The sequence below is a fragment of the Gossypium hirsutum genome, chromosome D04 (genome assembly GCF_007990345.1).
Source record: "Gossypium hirsutum isolate 1008001.06 chromosome D04, Gossypium_hirsutum_v2.1, whole genome shotgun sequence".
NCBI lineage: Eukaryota > Viridiplantae > Streptophyta > Magnoliopsida > Malvales > Malvaceae > Gossypium > Gossypium hirsutum.
Window position 1 is genome coordinate 20744728 of NC_053440.1, and position 21794 is coordinate 20766521.

The following is a 21794-nucleotide window of genomic DNA, read 5'->3' on the forward strand; positions in this document are numbered from 1 at the left end:
TTATTTTCTTACATAAAAAATTATATAAAAATTTTAAAATTTATCTAATTCTTTTAAATATTACTTAAATTTTCAAAAAATATTTATTTAAAATTGATATGAATTATATAATAATTAAATATAAAATTATAAAAAAAGTCCATCATTAGCGGCCTTTATTAAAAAGAACGCCGTAAAAGGTAAGTAATAACTTTAAAACGGTACCGTTTTACTATATGAATTTAATTTTTTAGTGGAATTTATGCTAAAAACGCCACAAAATCCATAATCAATTGTTTTGACACTATATAACTTCAGCGTGATATTTCAACAAAAATGAGGGGGGAAAGAAATCCCTAAAAGCCTAAAGAAAAAGGGAGAAAGGTGAGGCCGATGCCGATGGAATTCGTGACGGACCCAGACGACCAAGGTTCAGCCATGGATGTCGACAATGTTGACACACCGGAGATCTTCGACGAAGGCGTCGTCGCTTCCGACAACCAGCTCGCCAATGCCGATTTCTTCAACTAAAAAAACAAAGAAGAATCGTTTCAAGTACTCATCTATCTTTTTTTCCCCTTCTTACTTTCACATTTTAGGGTCTGAAATTTCTTAAAACTTTGTTCAATTTAGTTGAATTTGAACTGCACTATAGATGCTTATCTGTATGCAAATCAAAATAGTGTAGTTTATAAATTTAAATCGGTATAAATAAGTATAATTTTCCTTTTAGCTCGTTTCTCTTTTACTTGTTTTTTTTCCTTTAATAAATCCTTTGAATCATCATAGGTCCTTGGGTTCAACTACATAATACAAATCCCACCTCTGAACTTCATTTTTCCTTCAAAATAAAGCTTCGATTTGATCTCTTTTAGTGAGACAAATGGCTGAAAATCTTATGCCGGCTTTACAATATAACAACTATGGCGGAGGCGCTGCTTCTTTGAAGGTAAAAATCTACTTCATTACGATGATTTGTTTTGCTTTTCTTTTTCTTTTTTTGTACTATTTTTCTTCATATAATGTTTTTTGGTTGAGATATTAATTCGTCTTTTAAGTGGAGATTTCAATTAAGGTTGTTATCTAGTGTTTATATTTATCTATGTTTGTTCTTCGGATTCAAAATTTTTATTAGTTAAATTTGTGATTGAAAGCATATAGATAATTTGAATGAGTGCCGCAAAGCACTAGGATAGTGGAATTTTCTGGAATTAAAGTAAATTAAGGATTTGCTGAGACGGAGAGGTTGATACTTTACGGTGAAGTGTTTAAATTTTTTATATGGACCTACTTGATATAAACTTGAAAAAATAATTTGCAGGGACTTTTTTATAACGCTGTGAATTTTTGTGCTTTTTACTGCATGTTGAAGTTTCGATCCCATCTCCAAATAAAGGTGAAATTTTGCTTAAACTGGAAGCAATTAGTCTAAACCCAGTTGTCTACTCGTTTATTTATAGATTTCTGAAGAAATGTTCCTTATTTTTGGGTTTTTACTTGTTTTTTATTTGTTTACAGCAAGCATTGATGTTCCTATGAACTTAGACTAGCTTGTGAAGCTGTGATGCAGCAGTGTATGTGAATAAATTTTCATCACTTGCTTTCAGGTGGTTGAAAATTATAAAGATTTTGCATTCTTATGCAAATGCATGACCAAGTTGTATTAAAGAGTGAAAAATGAAGAAACATGTTGCTATTGTATCATCTGATGTTGTCAGTGTAAACATCTTATCTTGCTGGTTACTTTCAAAGTATTTAGTTATTTTGAGAATGAAAAATATTATGTGGTTCTGGCTATAAATTCTTATGCTGTGATTGTGTTCATTTATGCTATGTTTGGAAACATAAATTTAAAAATTTAGATTTGGAATTCACTAGAGGCCAGCCAGTTACAATATCTTTTGAAGTGATTTGAGTTAGATATTATTTTTGCAATGGCATTTGTCTATGTAGAGGCGAATCCAGAATTTATTTTAGGGGCCAAAATTGAATTGTAATTTTCTGAGATGTCAAATATATATTTTTTAATGTATTAGTTTATGATTTTATAATTTTTGAAAGGATTAAGTATACTTTTTTTTCCATTTTTTGAGGGGGCCAAAGCATAATTTTCCTTTATATTGATTTATAATTTGATCATATGTAAGGGGTTATAATTTGATCATATTATTGGTTTTATCAACTGTTGGGAGATTGTTCTCATAACACTAGCTATTGGTCCATTCATTGTTGCTGCTGGAGGCATATCTAATATATTTCTTCATAGGCTTGTTAAGAACATCCAAGATGCTTATGCTGAGGCAGCTAGCATTGCTGAACCGGTTTTTCTCTTCTCTCCTGGCTCCATTTCTTTCAACCAGACTTATTTTTCTTAATGTTGTTAAGTGAATTTAAATTGGCTATTTTGCTTAATGTTCATACAATTCTAACCCTATACTTACATCAATGGTGTATGTTTCAAACCAGGCATTATTTTATTTTCTAACCCTCATTTTTTAGCGTACTTTTCTTAACATGGAAGAATAAGCTATGATTTCGACCTTGATGTTGATGGCAGTCGCATTATTTAACACCAAAACCCATATTTTACGGGTTTTTCAAAGAAGAAAAATGCTGAGAATAGATGGTCTCTGCAAAAAGATGGGCTACAAGGACGCTAAGTTACTGATGCTTTACGGGTATTAGATTTATCCTTTTTCATCTGTTTCTTGTGTGTTCCTAGCTTTCACTGTAAAATGGGATAGCTAAATTATATGGTTTCTGCATGCTCCAAATTCCTAAAAAAAGGTTGTGAACATTGGCAAGTAAATTTTTAGAGAAAGTTCTATGAAGTTTTTTATGGATTCTATGACGCAGACCCATATTTTTTATTTTGACATATCATGTAATTGTTGTACAAGTAAAGTAAAAAGTAGACTGAATCAGTTTACTATGAAGTTTTTAGAGAAATTTCTATGAAGTTTTAATCTATGCTTGCTTTCCCATGGATTTCCATTTCAACTAGCTTCAATACGAATCTGCGGCTTTCAGTTTCACGCGATCTCCTCATTGTTAACTTGTAATTATCCTTTTTCCACCTTTTGATGAGTGATTTTGCTGCTGCTATTGTTGTTATTAGGCTCTGATAGCCAATGGCGTTGAAGAGGAGACTATCCAGTGTGGGCGTCCAAAGGAATAGAAGTTCTGGATCTTGTTTGTGTATCGTGATTCTTTTTTTCTTCTCAATTCTGACGCTTATTGCTTTGAGTTCATTACAATTCTACTGCTTTCAGTTTCACGCTCATTGCTTTGAGTTCATTACAAGATTTCCTTGATTAAATAAATGTATTATATCTTTTATTACCAAGATTTACTTGATTAAGAAAATGCATTGTATGTTTTATTACCTTGCATATGTATTATTTATTTTGGTTTTGATTCTAAATTTTTATTTTTACTTAAGAGTTCTAACTTTTGGATTTTAATTGTATTATTAATTTATTATTTTAAATTCTAAATTTAAATTCATTAATTTTTATATTTAGTTTTAAAGTTAAAATTTTCGTACAAAATTTAATTTAAATAATATTTTTTATTTATCCTTAAAACATAATATAATATTTATCATAGAAATAAATATTATTTAAAAAAATTATTTTTTTAAAGATATGTTTTTAACGGCGTTTGTGTGAAAAGCGCTGCTAAAGGTCTGTTCTATAGCGGCGTTTGTACGGAAAACGCCGCTAAAGGTCTTGATCTATAGCGGCGTTTGTGGGAAAAGTGTCGCTAAATGTCTTGATTTATAGCGGCATTTGTGAAAAAAGCGCTGCTAAAGATCTTGAGCTATACCGGCGTTTGTGGAAAAGCGCCGCTAAAGGTCCTGATCTATAGCAGCGTTTCTGGAAAAGGCACCACTAAAGGTCCTGATCTATAGCGGCGTTTGTGGGAAAAACGCCGCTAAAGGTCATGATCTATAGCGGCGTTTATTTATATAAATGCCACAAATGTTTGCGGAGTTTATAACAGCCGCATTTTTTTCGGTGCATTCAAAAGCACTGCAAGTACTTTTAAAAAAATGTCGCTAAAAACTTGTTTTTTGTAGTGATCAAGAGTGAGCCTGTTTATTTGATGGTTAAACTTCTGTGTATCTTCTGGTTATGTGTTCAAGTCCCTATACGTGTAATAGTAAATATTTTTCTACTTTTAGTGTAATTTTAGTTCCCTTTTTAAATTAACAATTTTGTGAACGTCCCTCTTCCACTTTCCTTTCTTTTCTTCTTTTTTGTTGTTGTTTGTTTTTTCATTTTTTCATTTTATCTTATTTGTTTTTCCTTTCCTTTTGTTTATACCTGTTAAGTGGCTATCGAGACTAATTGAGGGTCGTACGTTGTTCGCTGTGTAATTTGGGAGGTTACCGTGTAAGTTCTGCCAAAAATTCCTTTTTGCTTTCGTGAATTCTTATTGTTCTTGTTTTGTCGAAATTGTTTTTCCGTTTAAATTACTCAAAAGCTTTAGTAAGCATACATTGGTTTCGTGTTTAGGCGAGGATCTTACGAGAACCATTTCACTAACATGCTAATTCCACTATTTTCACTCTACGAGCAAGGTGAGCGTAGGTATTTAAGGGAGGATTGTATTGAAGGTTTTGACATGAAAGTTAGTTTTGTGCATTATTACTTGTGTGCATAGATGATAATTGTTAAATTTGTTATTGGGTGGTCATTTTAGGTTTCGGGGTTATTCAGCATTGTTCCTACATGAAATCGACACCAGGTGTGTACCAAAAACTCAAATTTCTCTTAATTTTAAATATTGGAAAACATGGTTGTCAACGTCACATGACCGTGCACCAGGCCATGTAGTAGGCCGTGTAAACCACGCGGCCTGGAGTCATGTGAGTCACTGTTCATGAATTAGAGACACACAGGCTAAGGACAATAGCGTATGTCCAGACCGTGTGTGGGAATGTTTTGTGCAAGGTTCACACGAGCCAAGGACATGGGCCTGTGTCAAGGCCATGTAAGTCACTGTTTGTGTTAAAGCTACATAGGTAAATGACACGAGCGTGTTTCAGGCCGTGTGAGGCACACGAGCATGTGTCAGGCTGTGTGAAACCACATAGGCATGTGGACCAATATTTGGATTTTTCCCTCAAGCCACAAGTGTCATTTGAAATGAATGCAGGCCTTCTGTGGGGTTCGTATGAACTGAATTAAACTGTTATTTTGTGGTCTGAGATTGAATATTGGAAATTTGAATGTGTATTGTGTGTGAAAATCGTTAATGATATCAATTTATTCTGTACAAATATGAACTGTATTTGAATGGTCATATAGGCCTCTGTATTAATTGTCATTTGAAATCTACATCAGCATTGAGTGGGAATTGAGTAAAGGTGAAAGTATTTTGTTATGAGCAAGTGGTTAAACCACTAATATCTGTAATCTGATCTGGCAGCTGGTCTGTGATAATTGAAATGTGTCATACCGACACTATGTGGTGTGTAGGGCTGGATGGGTATTAAATACCTTGTTTGGTGTGTTGGGTTGGCAGGAGATGGTGTGTAACGGATGGGGGTAGGACACTGTATCTGTTTTGATCTGCTCGGCATGGCACTGTATCTATTCTGATCTATTATGTATCTAAAAAAGAGGTATTTGGTTACCTATTTGATCTGTTCTGATCTGTCCTCTAATTTTGATTCCGGCCCTGAATAAGGAAACTTACTGGTTACTCGTAAATTGTTTGAACTTATATAATCTTTCCTTTAGTGCTAGACAAACTCATTTTGTTTGTTGCTTAAACTGCAGGTAGTCTACAAACTTTATCGAGTTAGTGGTTCAGAAGCTCGACCATCCTAATTATTAGCTTTTATAATTATTAGTTTGTTTTAGGTATTTTCAAAACATGCGACTTCATAAAACGATAACTTTTAGATTAATTATTATGTTTCTTAAATTTATTATTGTAAGAAAGACTTTGAATTGAGTATCGAATGTTATGTTTAGAAAAGATAATTGATATGGCTATCCAGACTTGGTCTTGTTGTCTAAGTTAGGTATAGAATGTTACATTTTGTGGTATCAGAGCCAGGTTATTCAACACTCGAGCTGTGTTATTGACTCTTATTTTGCGTAAAAGGGTGTTTCAATGAATATAAGCTATTCGAGTAATTTTGAAAACCAATTTTATAAAAGATCAAGTCTCTGGCGCCGACCTTATAAGTATTACTCTTCAGTTATAATGATTAGTTGAGACACTGTAGTGATTGAACTGTTTTCTGGTTAAATATTCTGATATGAACTGGCATGAGAACTGTGATAAAGACTATGAACTGATTTGTGCTCTTCTAATATTGTAGATTAAGTGAAAATGAGGTCGCGCGGTAGTCGTGGATGTGGTACTTAGAGACGTCGTGGGTGTCAAAGAGGAGCTCGAGCAAACTCATCCTCTATGGGTAGTATGCCAAATTTAGAGACCAGCGAGACTGTTGGTATTCTTACTACTAAGATTGGGTCTCAAAACCCGATAGTTGGGGATGACACATTGTCTTAAGTTATTGATTCAAGCGTTAGAGAGGGTCACTGGGTCTAGTCTAGATCTCAATGCCGAGGGTTGGTTACTGAGCGACTGCAATCAAATGGTACTGAGTTATTTAAAGGTGTCATTGGAGTTGCCCCTACCATCGTCAAGTATTGGTTGGAGGCCACTAAACATAAATGACTAATATTGATTGCACTCCTGCTCAGAAATTAATGGGTGGAGTGTCTTTACTATGAGATAAAGCCTACCAGTGGTGATTGACGGTTGAGCAGGGTGCTCAGCCCGAACAGATTAATAAGACTACTTTAAGAATACCTTCCAGAGTAAATACGTGAGGGCGAGTTACGTGGAGGCTCACCATCACTAGTTTATGAATTTTGTTTAAGGCAAGAGACCTGTAGCTGAGTATGAAGCCGAACAGGTATGCTCGAGCTAGCTCCTTAGTGGGAGCGAGTATTTGCAGCCTTAGTTGACAAGGCTAAGATAGCTGAAGAAGTTAAGCACACTTAGCGTGAGAGGCAAGACCGAAAGAGATGTCAGAGTAAGATTAAGAAGTATTCGGGTCCCTCTAATTCTAGACAGCACTTTAAGAAATGATTAAGGTTTGATGGGCCTCCGAGGACCGATGCACCAGCTGCAGTGATTGAGATTTAGCTCTGTAGTGACTGTGGGGGGTGCCATATGGGTGAGTGCTAGAGGAAATCAGGAGCCTGTCTCCGTTGTGAGTCAGTGGAGCATCGTGTTCGAAATTGCCCTCGTCGATCAGATCAGGTGCTCGTTACGGCACAGACTCCAGCTTTGGGTCTCGATCAGCCTCCGAGAGTAGTTCAACAACCACCTAAGGGTCGTAGAATGGGTAGGGGTGGTAATGGTTCTAATAGGGGTCAGAAAGCAGCGGGTAGAGGTGTGGGTCAAATTGAGGCACGATAGCCTACACTAGTCTATGCAACGAGACGCTGTGAGGACAACGACGATGGCGATGTTATAGTGGGTACATTCTTTATTCAGTTTGTTTCATATTTTGCTCTAATTGATATCAGGTAAACCAACTCTTATATAGCTAGTACTGTTTCTGCAAATATGGGTATATATGTTGAGAATACTGCTAGGGAATTTGCTGTGATAAGTCATCTGGGTCAGTCAGTCCAAGTTGATAAAGTATATAGATGGGTTCCATTAGAAATTTAGGGTGTGGTATTTTCGGTTGATTTAATGGAGTTGCCTTTTGGTGAGTTTGACCTGATTCTGGGGATAGATTGGCTCGTGGAACATCGGGTCAGTCTAGATTGTGCCTCTAAAAGAGTTACTCTAAGGACTAGCGAGAGTAGTGAGATTAGTATGAGTGGTGAGCATTGAGATTATCTCTCCAACGTAATCTCTTCCTTAGTAGTTGAAAAACTAGTTTGGAAAGGTTGTGAGGCTTACCTAGTATTTATCTCTAACTCTATTCCTACAAAGCTATTTGTAAAGAAAATTCGTATGGTGAAGGGCTTTCTAGATGTTTTTCCTGTGGAGTTACCTGAGGTACCTCTGAATAGGGAGGTTGAGTTTCGCATTGAATTGTTACCGGGTACTGCTCTAGTGTTCATTGCACCGTATCACATGGCACCTCAGGAGTTTTCTGAGGTAAAGGCTCGGCTTCAAGAATTTCTTAATCGAGGGTTCACTAGACCAAGTGTGTCTCTGTGGGGAGCATTGGTTTTGTTTGTCATGAAGAAAGACGGTTCGATGAGAATGTGTATAAGTTACTGTCAGCAGGACAAGTTGACAGTATAGAACAAATATCCATTACCAAGGATCGATGATTTATTTAATCATTTCTGTGGGGCATTGATATTCTCCAAAATTGATATTTGATCTGGGTACCATCAGCTCAAGGTTAAGCATACTGATGTGTACAAGATTGCTTTCAGGACTCGTTATGGGCATTACGAGTTCCAGGTTATGCCATTCGGTTTAACGAACGCTATAGTCCCATTTATGGATTTAATAAATCAGGAGTTTTAGCCATATTTGGACTAGTTTGTTGTAGTTTTATTGATGACATTCTGATTTATTCCAAGACTAAGTCTGAGCATGACGAACACCTTTGTATTGTTCTACAAATACTCTGTGAAAAACAACTATATGTTAAGTTTAGTAAGTGTATCTTTTAGTTGCAGAAAGTTTCTTTTTTGAGGAATGCTATGACTGCTGAAGGGATTTGGGTCGATCCTAATAAAATTGAGGCTGTGGCCGAGTGGAAACAGTCGAAGAATGCGTCTGAACTTTGGAGCTTTCTTGGCTTGGCAGGATATTATAGGAGATTTGTCGAGGGGTTTTCTTTGATTACGTCTCCTCTGAATAAGTTATTTTGCAAGAACACCCTATTTGTGTGGTTTAATAAACAGCAGTCGAGCTTCGAAAAGCTCAAGTCTATTCTGACATGAGCTCCTATTTTGGTTCAGCCCATATCGGGTAGGGAGTTTATGGTTTACAGTGATGCGTCACGCATTGGCCTAGATGTGTCTTGATGTAGGATGGTAAAGTGGTAGCTTATGCATATCGACAGTTGAAGTTTCACAAAGGTAACTATCCTACGCATGATTTGCAGCTGGATGTAGTCATTTTTGCTCTAAAAATCTGAAGACAATACCTGTACAGTGAGCATTGTATCATCTACATTGATCATAAGAGCCTTAAATATTTGTTAACTCAGAAAGAATTTAACATTAGGCAAGATAGATAGGCTGAGCTACTTAAGGATTATGACTGCACGATAAAGTATCATCTGGGCAAAGCCAATGTGGTGGTCGATGCTCTTAGTCATAGAGCAATGGCTGATCTGAGAACGATGTTCGCTTGTCTAAGTTTATTCGAGGATGGGAGCCTGTTAGCTAAGTTTTAGGTTAAACCAAATTGGGTTGATCAAATTCGAGCTAAACGACTAGGTAATAAGTCTTTAGTTTAACATTTGCATCAGATTTTGTAGGAGGCGCATAGTATCCCTTATTCTATGCATCCTGGTGGGAATAAGATGTATCGAGATCTCTAAGCACTTTATTGGTGGTCTGGTTTGAAATGAGAGGTGACTACCTTTGTGCCCTATTGTGGTCTACTCCAGCTAGTTAAAATTCCCGTTGGAAGTGGTAGTGACTAACGACGGACTTCGTTTGTGGGTTGCCTTTGACACCCACTAAGAAAGATTCTGTATGGGTCATCGTTGACCAATTGACTAAGTTTGCTCATTTCCTACCTGTTAGGACGAATTATTCACTTCGAAAGCTGCCTGAACTATATGTGTCTGAAATTGTAAGACTGTATGGAGTTTCAGTCTCAATTATCTCAAACAAGGATCTGCGTTTTAGTTATCGGTTCTGGAAGAAACTTCACGAAGCATTAGGCACTCGATTAGATTTCAGTACCGCGTATCACCCTCAGATTGATGGACAGTCTGAGCTTGTTATTTAGATTCTAGAAGATATGCTTCAGGGTTGTCTAATCAATTTTCGAGGTAGTTAGGAAGATTATCTACCACTAGCCGAGTTTGCTTACAACAACAGTTTTCAATCTAGTATTTAGATGGCACCTAACGAAGTTCTATATTATTGTAAGTGTCGTATACCATTGTGTTGGACTAAGTTAGGTGAACGTTGAGTTATGGGTCCCGAGCTAGTTTCTAAGACTGAGAATACAATTAAATTGATTCGAAACCATCTGAAAACTACTTCTGATTGACAGAAATTGTATGTAGATTTAAAGAGAAACGATATCGAGTTTTCTATAGATGATCAGGTATTTCTAAAAGTATCCCCATGGAAAGAGGTTCTTTGGTTCGAACATAAGGGCAACTTGAGCCCAAGGTTCATTGGACCTTACCATATTTTAAAACATGTTCGACCTGTTGCTTATCAGTTAAAATTACTTCTAATGTTGGATCGAATTCATGATGTGCTCCACGTCTCGATCTTGAGGTGGTATCGGTCTAATCTGTCGCACATTATCCCTATCGAGGAAATTGAGGTGCGAGTAGATCTGATGTTTGAGGAAGAGTCTGTTCAAATTCTGGATCAAGACGTCAAGGTCTTGAGAAAAAAAACTATCCTTGTAGTTAAAGTTTTGTGGTGGAATCATAGAACTAAGGAAGCCACTTGGGAACCTGAGGATTCTCTTCGTCAGCAATATCTCTATCTGCTTGAATCAGGTAAATTTTTTAGGCCGAAATTTCTTTAAATGAGTGAGAGTTGTAACGCCCCAAAAATTTTAATATTTTCTGTTGAATTTTATCGTAGTGAAATCTTTATCTATGTGGTTCTATGCTCACTTTATGTGTTTGAGGTCAGGGGTTCGAGTTGTGTCTTTCGAAAGTTATGTCATTTTATCCTAAATTAACATCTATCCTTGAACTATCGACTTAAGTTTAATTCTGTGCGATTATGTATCAAGACTGAGCCTACTGGTTTGATGGTTAAACTTCTGCGTATCTTTTAGTTCCATGTTCGTGTCTCTGTACGCACAATAGGAAATATTTTTATTCTTTTAGTGAAGTTTTAGTTCCCTTTTTAAATTAATAGTTTTGTGGACGTCCCTCTTCCACTTTCCTTTCGTTTCTCTTTTTTTTCTTTCATTTTTTATTTTATCTTATTTCTTTTTCATTTCTTTTTTATTATACTTGTGAAGTGGCTAGCGAGACTAGTTGAGGGTCGTACGTTGTTCGCTATGTAATTTGGAAGGTTACTAAGTAAGTTCTGTCAAAAATTCCATTTTGCTTCTGTGAATTCTTGTTGTTCTTCTTGTTTTGTCAAAAAAAATATTTCTTCTTAAATTACTCGAACACTTTAGTAAGTATACGTTGGCTTCGTGTTTAGGTAAGGATTTTATGAGAACTGTTTCTCTAACACGCTAGTTTCGTTGTTTTCGATTCTACGAGCAATGCTAGTGTAGGAATTCTATGGAGGATTATGTGGAAGGTTTCGACATGAAAGTTTGTTTCGTGCATTATAGTTTGCGTGCAGTTGGAATAATTGTTAAAATGGTTATTGAATGGTCGTTTTAGGTTTCGGGGTTATTCTGCATTGTTCCTACATCAAATCGATACCAAGTGCGTTTTGAAAACCCAACTTTCTATTAATTTTAGACGCCAAAAAAATGGCTATTGATGCCACACAGTCGTCTGGTAGGTCGTGCGGCAAGCCATGTAACTCACTGTTCACAAATTAGAGACACATGGGCTAAGGACATGAGCATGTGTCCAAACCGTGTGTGGGAATATTTCGTGCAAGGTTCATACAGGCCAAGGACACGGGCCTGTGTCCAGACCGTGTAACTCACTGTTTGTGCATTAGGGCCACACGGGCAAGTGACATGGGTATGTATCAGGCCGTGTAAGGCACATAGGCGAACACACAGGTGTGTGTCAGGCCGTCTGGGACCATACGAGCCTGCTATCCAGGCTGTGTGTAACCACACAACTGTGTGGACCAATATTTGGACTTTTCTTTTCGGCCAAAAGTGTCGTTTGAAACGAACACATGCCTTCTATAAATTCCATATGAATTGAATTAAACTATTATTCTGTGATCTGAGACTGAGTACTGAAAATCTGTATGTGTATTGCGACTGAAAATCGTTAATCATTTTGATTTATTCTGTATGAGTATGAACTATATCTGAATGGTCGTATAGGCCTCTGTATTAACTGTCATTTGAAATATGCATCTGCATTGGGTGGGAATTGATTAATGGTGGAAGTATTTTGTTCTGAGCTATTGTTTAAACCACTAATATCTATAATCTGATCTGGCAGCTGGTCTACGATAATTGAAATGTGTAATATCAACACTATGTGGTGTGTAGGGCTGGATGAGTATTAAATACCTTGTTTTGTGTGTTGGGTTGGTAAGAGATGGTGTGTAGCGGATGGGGGTAGGACATTGTATCTGTTCCGATCTGTTCTGCATGACACTGTATATGTTCTAGTCTGCTTTGCATGACACTATATCTATTCTGATATGTTATGTATCTGAAAAAAAAAGTAAATGGTTACCTGTTTGATTTGTTTTGATATGTTAAGTTAATGGATTGTCCTTTGAGTCTGATTCTAAACCTGTATAAGGAAACTTACTTGTTACTCGTAAATTGTTCGGACTTATATAATCTTTCCTTTAGTGCTATACTAACTCGTTTTGTCTGTTGCTTAAATTGCAGGTAGTCCACAGACTTGATCAGGTTGGTGGTTCGGAAGCTCGGTCATCCTAATTATCAGCAATTATAATTATTAGTTTGTTTTCGATATTTTCAAAACATTCGACTTCCTAAAATGATAACTCTCGAATTAAGTGTTATGCTTGTTAATTTTATTTTGGTTAGAAAGACTTTGAACTAAGTTTCAAAAGTTATGTTTGGAAAAGATAATTGATGTGGCTCTCTAGACTTGGTTTTGTCGTCTAGGCCGGGTATAGAATGTTACAAGTTAAAAGATGCTCTAAGTCCCTGTGATAACCCAAACCCGATCGGGATAGACCGGCCTGAATTCAAAGCATTACATTAGCCACCTAAGTGACTCTCCAACTAACGACCACCCAAGACACACCCCGACTTTATAACACCTCAATCTTATCTAATTATTAGTTATTTATTAATGTAGAATCAAATTAGGAGCCAATTTTAAACTTTTTCTAGGTAATTTAACCTATGGACATTTTTTTCATTTTACCACCTATGGTAAAATTAACACAATTTTAGTTCTAAGTATTTACCGACCTTTTCTTAGTCAAATTCTGCAAGCTTAAAATTTTCAACTTAATTTGAGTTCGTTTACTATGTCTAATTCAAGTTTTATTCTTAGGGACTAAATTGTAATTTAAAAAAAATTAGAATACCAATTTAAAGAGATAAAAATTCAAACCCCAAAACCCACACGGCTGTGTCCCTCAAACCCTGTGCCATTGACCGTGTTTGCGTCGTGAAAAACTTTTAGATCGATTGCATACGCCCATGTGGAAATCTCACACACCCGTGTGTGATACCTCCAGTCTCCATACGCTTGTGTCACTTTCTCACACACCTGTGTGCAACCTCTCACATGCTCGTGTGGACTGGCACATGCCCGTATGAAAACCACTGCACCTATTTTAGCAAAAAACTCATTTTAAAACTCGATTTTACATATTTTAATGGCCAATTCAACTCGATTTAACAATGATTAATTACCATACATATACATACAACTTCAATTGAGTTTATTGACAAATCAAGCCTCAATTCTATAGAATTAGGCTATAAATTTCATGCATAAAAAACACCGAATAAATCAAACTAGTGGCGTACCTTAGTCGCTAGTAAATCACTCCATGAAAGTTTCATTTAAACAATCGTTAGTACAAATTTCATGTCTCGCACTCCGTGTTATCAATCACCGTGTTATCAAGCAACAATACTTTGTAAATCATTCAATATTTAAACTAAAACATGCCGCAAAATTATTATAAAACCATCCAAAATAAAATGTCCAATTACAACAAAAATTAAACTAATTCCCGAGGCTTCCACAATACACAATTACAGTCTCTAAAATGTGTAATAAGGTCTCTACCAAGCCTAAACCTCTTGGAAATCTCTAGCTCAGCTCCTCAGCTCCTCAAGCCCGACGATTATCTACACAAATTGTGAGGGTGTGAGCTTGAAAAAGCTCAGTAAATGTTAATAAAAAATGACTAGTAAATCAACATCCAAATCATGCCTAAATCACATCCAATCAATCACCAATTATCAACCATAATAATGAAACATGTCAATTTAATTTCCATATGCTTTATCAATATCATGAATCAATTATTCATGGTTTACAAATATCAAATGATATAATAATCACACATAAATACATTGGCATACACTTCTCATGTCCTAATTGGGTGATCATACATCGGATAAACGGATCTCCGAACTCCTATAAATATCAAATACAGTCCATCGATTTGAGCGAGCCAAAACACACGCTCTCTTATAGCGCCTCAAATAACCCAATGAGTGTAGACTCATGCTCAACACTCCCTTATCAACTCCAAACAAATCAATCCACATAGAGCCATATGCTCACAATGTCACAAATAAAGCTGAGTACTCACAAATCCTATGGCATGGCAACTATATACAATGGATCCACCATGCATTTTACCAATATATTCAGTCAACATAGCCTATAAACCAGTCATTATTGTGCTCAATTTAATGTGACAAAAATGCTTATGTGTAACATGTAACATAGCCATTTAACATCCAATTAAATCAAACATTTCATTTGCCATTTTCCAATGTTCAATTACCAATTGTAACACCAATATATCATGATCAAAAACTCCAGTAACCATGCTCTAATCATCAATATAATTAGCCTAATTAAATTGCACAAAACCACATAGATGCTTACTTGCCATTATTCAATAAAAATTCAACTCTTATACATATAATATCAATCTCGCAAAAATCAGCCATTCAACCATAATTAATCAATTTAAATCATCAATTAAGCTACTAATTAAACATAAATGAGGGTCAATTTACCAAAATCGCCTTTAGAAACACTAATTACACAATTTACTCTACCACAAACAAGTGATCAACAAAGCAAATCAAAGCTTCAATTTCGGTTAACTTGGTCCTTTTCAAGATTCGGAGCTTCAACAAAGATAAAGTATACATTACCACCTTTCCAATGCTATAATAAACACAAATTTTAATTCACTATACTAATCGAAATCCTCTCACAAAGATACCTTACTTGATTTGTAACACCAATTCAAAACCTCGATTCCTCACAAAATCGATCTATCCAACCCTCCTAAACACTTTCAATCATCAACACTAGACCAAATACACTTATACCAAGCATCAATTTCATCTTTAAATCAATTTCTCAAAATTCTGGAAAATCGGTTCATGAAGATGATGAAATTCAGAATTTTTTAAATTACCTCAAAAATCATGTTTAATCTTGATAAATAAGATCAGAAACCTTTTAATAGATCCATTGAGTTGGAACATCCATTAATTTGTTGATTTCCTCTCAAAATTCAAGATCCACCATTATAGAACCATGTATTCTTGGAAAGAGATAACATTGATAAAAATCCTTTAATTGACTTTCAAATCATGTAAAAATGTTTCTAATCATCATAAAAACATGTTTAGGATTGAAGATACCTTTGATTCGCTATAAATTCGTTGATTGAAAATCTTGATTTCGTTGATTGAAAATCTTGATTCAAGAAACTTGAGAAACTTCATAATATTTTTGGTTACTTTAGAGAATAATTTCAGGTGAATTGAGAGAGTATTTTGAGAAGGAAATTGGTTGAATCTATTCTCTGATGATAGATATCTAAAATCATGCAAAGAAAACAAATTTTAGAGCTCTCTAATATGATGTAAAATGTGTGAAAAGTGAGCCAGATATATTAGTTTTAAAACTAAAACCACCCACCAGAAATTTAAAAATTGAGAAATTTGCCTAATGGCCACTCCAACATTTCCCTTACCTTACCATTTAATCCTTTCCCTCCAAAATTTTGAATTTTAAGGTTTATTTTCCACATAAATACTCTAAATTTTCTCTTGTTTTACAACTAAATCCTATTTAATTAATATTTAAATTTTACTCAAATTACCCCCAATAAAAATTATTTTAAAATTCTTTTTCAACCCAAATTGATTATTTTCACTAATAATTATTTAAAATCTTTAAAATTAATTTTTGAAAAAAAAATTATTTATAATTTTGTGGATTATTTTTTAATCGATTTTAGATGAAACTAACCTCCTAAATTAAATTAAAAATTACTAGAAACCCTATAAATTCCTAGTTTCACTCTCAGAACCTGAAAAATATACCCGGAACTACTAGACTTGATTTAGGGATAATACAGTCCCTATACTTTTCGTACATTCAAAAGTTAGCCCTCTTATTGTATTATATAATACTATACCATATCATATATTAATAGTTTATATATATGCAAGAATGATTTAATATTATAATATCATGTAATACTATATATTTATTGTATTTTATATTATAGTAATAATTATATATAATGTTAGTGCATTATATGTTACTTATTATATATTATTATAAAAGTTGAAATATGCTCTAAATTCCTATACTTGTCGTACATTTGAATGTTAGCCCTCCTACTATTTTAGATAATATTTTATCATATCATATAATATATTAATAGTTTATATGTATAAATCGATGTTTAAACATTATATATCATGTAATACTATATCTTTTATTATAAACCATATTATAATGATAGTTATATATGTATTAATATTTTTAGTAATTGTTATATATTATAATATTATTTTATGTATTAGTAATACTAATACATTATAATATATTACTATTTTTATACATTAGTAATATTACATTAGTAATATACTAATTTAGTATATTGATTTAAGATTAAGTTAGGTAATCGATTTCAATAATAGTTATATAATATATTATTATATTATCATTAAAATTTAATTGTAATAATGATTAATTTCATATATTTATTATGCATATATAATTATAGTATTAAAATTATTTTATATTAATTTGATGTTTCTAAAATTTTATTACATTTTATAATTTAACATAAAAAATTATTATTAATTTCTTTTCCATTAATAAAATTATAATATAAATATGCAATGCTTATGGATACATTTTCAGAAAATAAAGAATTATCATTTATTTTTATTTTAGTAATATCATAAAATTATATTAATTATAAATGTCTATAATAGTTGTTCATTTATAAAGTTAGGCTTTTTCGGCTTTTTGTCAAATTTATCATGGACTCGAGCTTGGTCGGTTTTAAGCTCGGATTTGTTATGGGCTTAATCTTTTGCATGCTTGAATTTTTTAAGATCGAATCGACACCGATGAGCTTTCAGACTCGAGCCTGTTCGCCAGCTCTAGATAGATTAGGTCGACTTAGTCGAGTGAGCCACCCAACCCTTGGTCAATTATACTTGCAATATGTAGTTTTTGTGTGAGGATGCAATTGGAAAATAGTTGAAGTCGAAAAACAGACGAGTGATACTTAAAACATACATTAACATAGGCTAAAGTTATCACCAGACATAAATAAAAAAAAGTAGTGTGATCTTCTTATTTATGAAAGCTACGAAATGTTTTATTATTTGAATTTAATTCGGCCACTTTATTGATAAGAGGGAGAGTAGATAAAAACACATAATCCTAAAAAGAACAAAAACCACCTAACCTACTGATTGGAATACAAAACATCACAAAACTGTGGGCAAAGCCTCGGTATTTCATTTCCAAAGATAAAACCAGTCCCCTAATCTCTCGTGGGTGAAGAAAACACAAACTTTCCTAAAAAAAAAACTAATAATAAGAAAACCCCAAAGACTTAACCTTCCCTCATTCTTCCCTTCTTTTGTTGCGTCAATGGAACTATTTTCAACAATGGACCTGTTAAAGCAAATCCTCTATTCTTGTCTTGACTTCGTTACCCCGGCCCATCATCTTCTGAGTTCTTTGAAGCTTTGTTAACCCGTCTCCTTCTTTAAACTTAGTCCATCAAACATCAATACATTTTCATTAATCATTTCTCCTTTGGTCTCTAGCTACGATGGGTTCAACCTCCAATGGAGTTTCTTCTACCCAAAAAGTTGGAAAATCGCTTTCTCTGCCGCATACAGCCATCACATGTGCCGCTCCGTTGGCTTCTTGCGGTATGAATTGGAACTCAAAATTTTGGAAAATTCTTCACATTGCTATTATTTCGTTTATAACTCCTTCGAAGATTGATCTGTCATTTCCATGGCTTTGCAGTTTTTTAATGATGGTCCTTGAGTCCCTATCGATGCTAACATCGCTAATATCCCATTTCTTCAGCAAAAATGGCTCTTTGGAGGCATGCATACACTTTAACGGTCGTCAAATCTCTAATGTTGTGGATCGGGTAAGAACACGAACCTATTACAAGCCCTGCATGGTTTCTGATGATAATTCCCAAAACTACCTTGTTGCTTTGTTGAAGAAACCCAATATCAAAATTAACTTTAACTTGAGTTTTTGATGGTGGCTCCCACTAGGTAATCATTGTGTTATGTTGACATTTCAGTGCTTCCTTTAGCTTGTCAATATCCGTTAAGTATGCTTTAATAAAAGTCACAATCTCGCATATTCTCTGTCGAATGCCTTCATGGAAATACATATTCTTTTTATGCATATTTCCCATACCGATGCTATTAAGCATGAACATTTATATGCATTATTGAGATTGAAATCCTCCATTAACCATTGTTTCCACTCTTGATTTTCATGAACGGGTGCCAATGTCAGTGTCATTTGTTGGAGGACTTGTTTTACGAGGATGTAGTCTTGGAAGATGTGGCTTACAAACTCATCTTCTTCTCCACAAAGTGGGCATAAAGCATCATATTTCAGTCTATGGCCTTTTAAATTACTTAAAGTAGGTAAGAAATTATTTGTATTTATCCATAGATTAATTCGAACCTTGCTGGGAACTTTTAGACTCCAATTTTTTTGTAAAATAACTTCTAATTAGATCCTAGTCTGTTATAATTTCATTTCCCATCATATTTAAATCTTTTAAGACACACCTTTTGTAATCACTTTTTACCATGTATTCTTCTGACCTGCCACCTCCCGAAACCCTTATATATGGTTACAGAGCGTTCCTTAAAGGAATAGATCCAATCTCCTTAGCTTGTTCTTCGAGGAAAAGCCCTTTCAAGGTTTCCTCCTTTTAGGTAACAAATTCATGATTTATAAGGTCTGCAACTAAAGTGTACCTATAATCAATATTCTGAAACTGTAATTTTCCTTCCCCAGGAAGTCATGCATCGTTTCATATGTTAATTGATTTACCATATCCAATTCTCCAACCCATTTTTGATTCTAGAATAGTCCAAGCGTTCCATATGCTTCTCTAGGTAAAGAAAGGGTAAGCCCATAGTTCGACATTCAAAAAGTCACTTCGTGGGTAGTATTTTGATTTCATTACTTGCGCGAGTAAGCTTGCGGAATTGGTGATTAGCTTTTATTCTTCCATTGGTAACAAGGCATTATTAAAATTTGATGAATCTTTAAATCCCATCCCCCCTTGTGCCTTTGGGATACATAATGACACCCACCTACACAAGTTAATACCCTTATCCATTTTCAAATTTTGCCACAAGAATTTATACATAATGTTCTCTAATTCCTGGCATAAAGAACTTGGTAATCTGAAACATTGCATAGCATAGATTGGAATGGCTTGTAAGATTGGTTTAATAATAAAAAAAAAAAACTCTTTTCCCCAATGGACAAATTACGAATGCTCCAGTTTTTCAATTTTGTCAAAAAAAATTTCCTTTATTTCCACAAAATCATTTCTCTTTCACCTCTCCACCATTGTCAGTAATCTAAAGTATTTCTTAGGATTGTTGGCCAAACGAACCCCCAACTCCCTTGATATTTGCAATTTAACTGCATCATTGACATTGTTGCGAAAGTAAATTAATGACTTTTTGAAATTCACCATCTATCCCGATATTTTTTCACAGGAATTAATAATTGATCGAATGGCTAAAGCTCCTTCCACTGTTGCTTTTCCAAATAAGATACTGTCATCCACAAAAAAAGGTGGGTTATTAACAAACCCTCTCTACCTACTTTTACCCCTTCTATTTTCCTTTCCATTTTTGCAATATAAAGATGTCTTGAAAAACAGTCAGCATAGAGGATGAATAAATATGGGTTTAAGGGATCTCTTTACCTTATTCCTCTAATGGGAATGAAACCAATCCTTTTCCCTCCATTAAGCACGGGTATGCATGATACACCTTTGATGCACCGCATGATCAATGATACCCACTTGTCACAAAACCCAAGCTTTCTCACCATATTTTCAACAAAAATCTAATCAACCCTATTGTATGCTTTGCTCATGTCTAGTTTTAGAGAAAAATTACCCAATCCATATCTTTTTCTTCTTAAAAGAAGGCAATAATTCATATGCCACTAATATGTTATCTGTAATCTGTCTACTTGGGACAAAAGTGCCTTGTGCATCATTAATACAGTAGCCAAGAGCCTTCCTAAATCTATTGACTATAACTTTTGAGATTATTTTATAAACTACATTGCAAAGGCTAATTGGCCTAAATTGCCCCATATTTTTTGTATTACAAACTTTTGGAATTAGGACAATGTTGACATCGTTAATTGCGCCTAATTGTTTCTAGTTGTTCAAATTTTCTAAATAGAATCTAGACACCTCTTTTCCTAAAATATGCCAAAATTTTTAAAAAAACATTGTTGGGAATCCACTAGTACTTAAGGCTTTTAGTGGAGCCATTGATTTTAATGCTTCCCACAAATCTTCTTCTTTAAAGCTTGTGGAAAGATCCTCGTTAATGTGTTCAGGAATACTAGGTTGGATTTCTGTCCATAACTTTTCTTACAATCCTTCATATGTTTTGAGGAAAAAGGATCGTTAAAATAATTTGCTGCTAGAGCTAGCAATTCTTCATCTTTCTCGATCCATCTGCCACTCCCATCTTTAAGCCCTTTTACCATAATTCTTTTCTTACGGTAGGATGCATAGTTGTGAAAGAAAGTTGTGTTACTATCACCTATTTTAAGCCAGTTTGCCCTTGCTCGTTGTTCCCAAAAGATTTCTTCTTTGTCTGTCTCCATATTTAATGCTAGTTTAACCTCTATAATTTTTGCAAGTCGTTCTTCTTTAGGGTCTTCATTATTAAGTTCTTCAAGTGTTTGGATTAAAACTTTCCTTGTTCTGTTCCGAATACCTTTATTGATCCTGACCCATTCTTTTAAACTATTACCCAAACTCGCAAGTTTCCCTAGGAGATCTTCATTACTTGATCCCCATATTCTATTCACCTGTTCCTCGAAACCTTCTTTAAAAATCATTCTGGATTGAAATGGAAGGGAAAACTTCTTCTTCCTTCAAAACCACCTCGATGCCCCTAAATTATTCATAAGCAATGAGCAATGGCCTGAAAAACTATTTGTCAAGTGGCATACAGAATAACTAGGAAAACAACTCCACCATTCCAGATTTACCACTCCTCTGTCCTACCTTTTCACGTATAATTTTTTCGCTAGTCGTCATCTCTCCCATGTAAACCATTGCCTTGAAAAATCGATGTCGCTTAACTCGCAATCTTCTAGTGCTTCCCTAAATGTTTCTCTTTGTCTTTCTTCTCTCAACCTTCCACTTTTTTTCTTAAAAGAGTACATTATTTCATTGAAATCTCCT

The 21794-nt window shown here is 34.5% G+C and overlaps 2 long non-coding RNA genes across 5 annotated transcripts; both read left to right on the forward strand.

Moving 5' to 3' along the window:
- Nucleotides 1–203: 203 nt before the first annotated feature.
- Nucleotides 204–12865, forward strand: LOC107926089 (uncharacterized). 4 transcript variants are annotated; one of them, XR_005911993.1, is made up of 11 exons: nt 204–534; nt 769–928; nt 1301–1375; nt 1498–2300; nt 2537–2657; nt 3098–4376; nt 4500–4564; nt 4687–4731; nt 5512–5611; nt 5769–10684; nt 12688–12865. It is a non-coding gene; the product is annotated as an uncharacterized lncRNA (long non-coding RNA). The 4 variants fall into 4 exon arrangements; XR_005911990.1 differs by having other exon boundaries at nt 1498–2657; XR_005911992.1 differs by having other exon boundaries at nt 1587–2657.
- A 4936-nt stretch (nt 12866–17801) lies between these two features.
- LOC107925996 (uncharacterized) lies at nt 17802–19090 on the forward strand. Its single transcript, XR_001692103.2, has 3 exons — nt 17802–18231; nt 18332–18461; nt 18845–19090. It is a non-coding gene; the product is annotated as an uncharacterized lncRNA (long non-coding RNA).
- The last annotated feature ends 2704 nt before the right edge of the window (nt 19091–21794 follow it).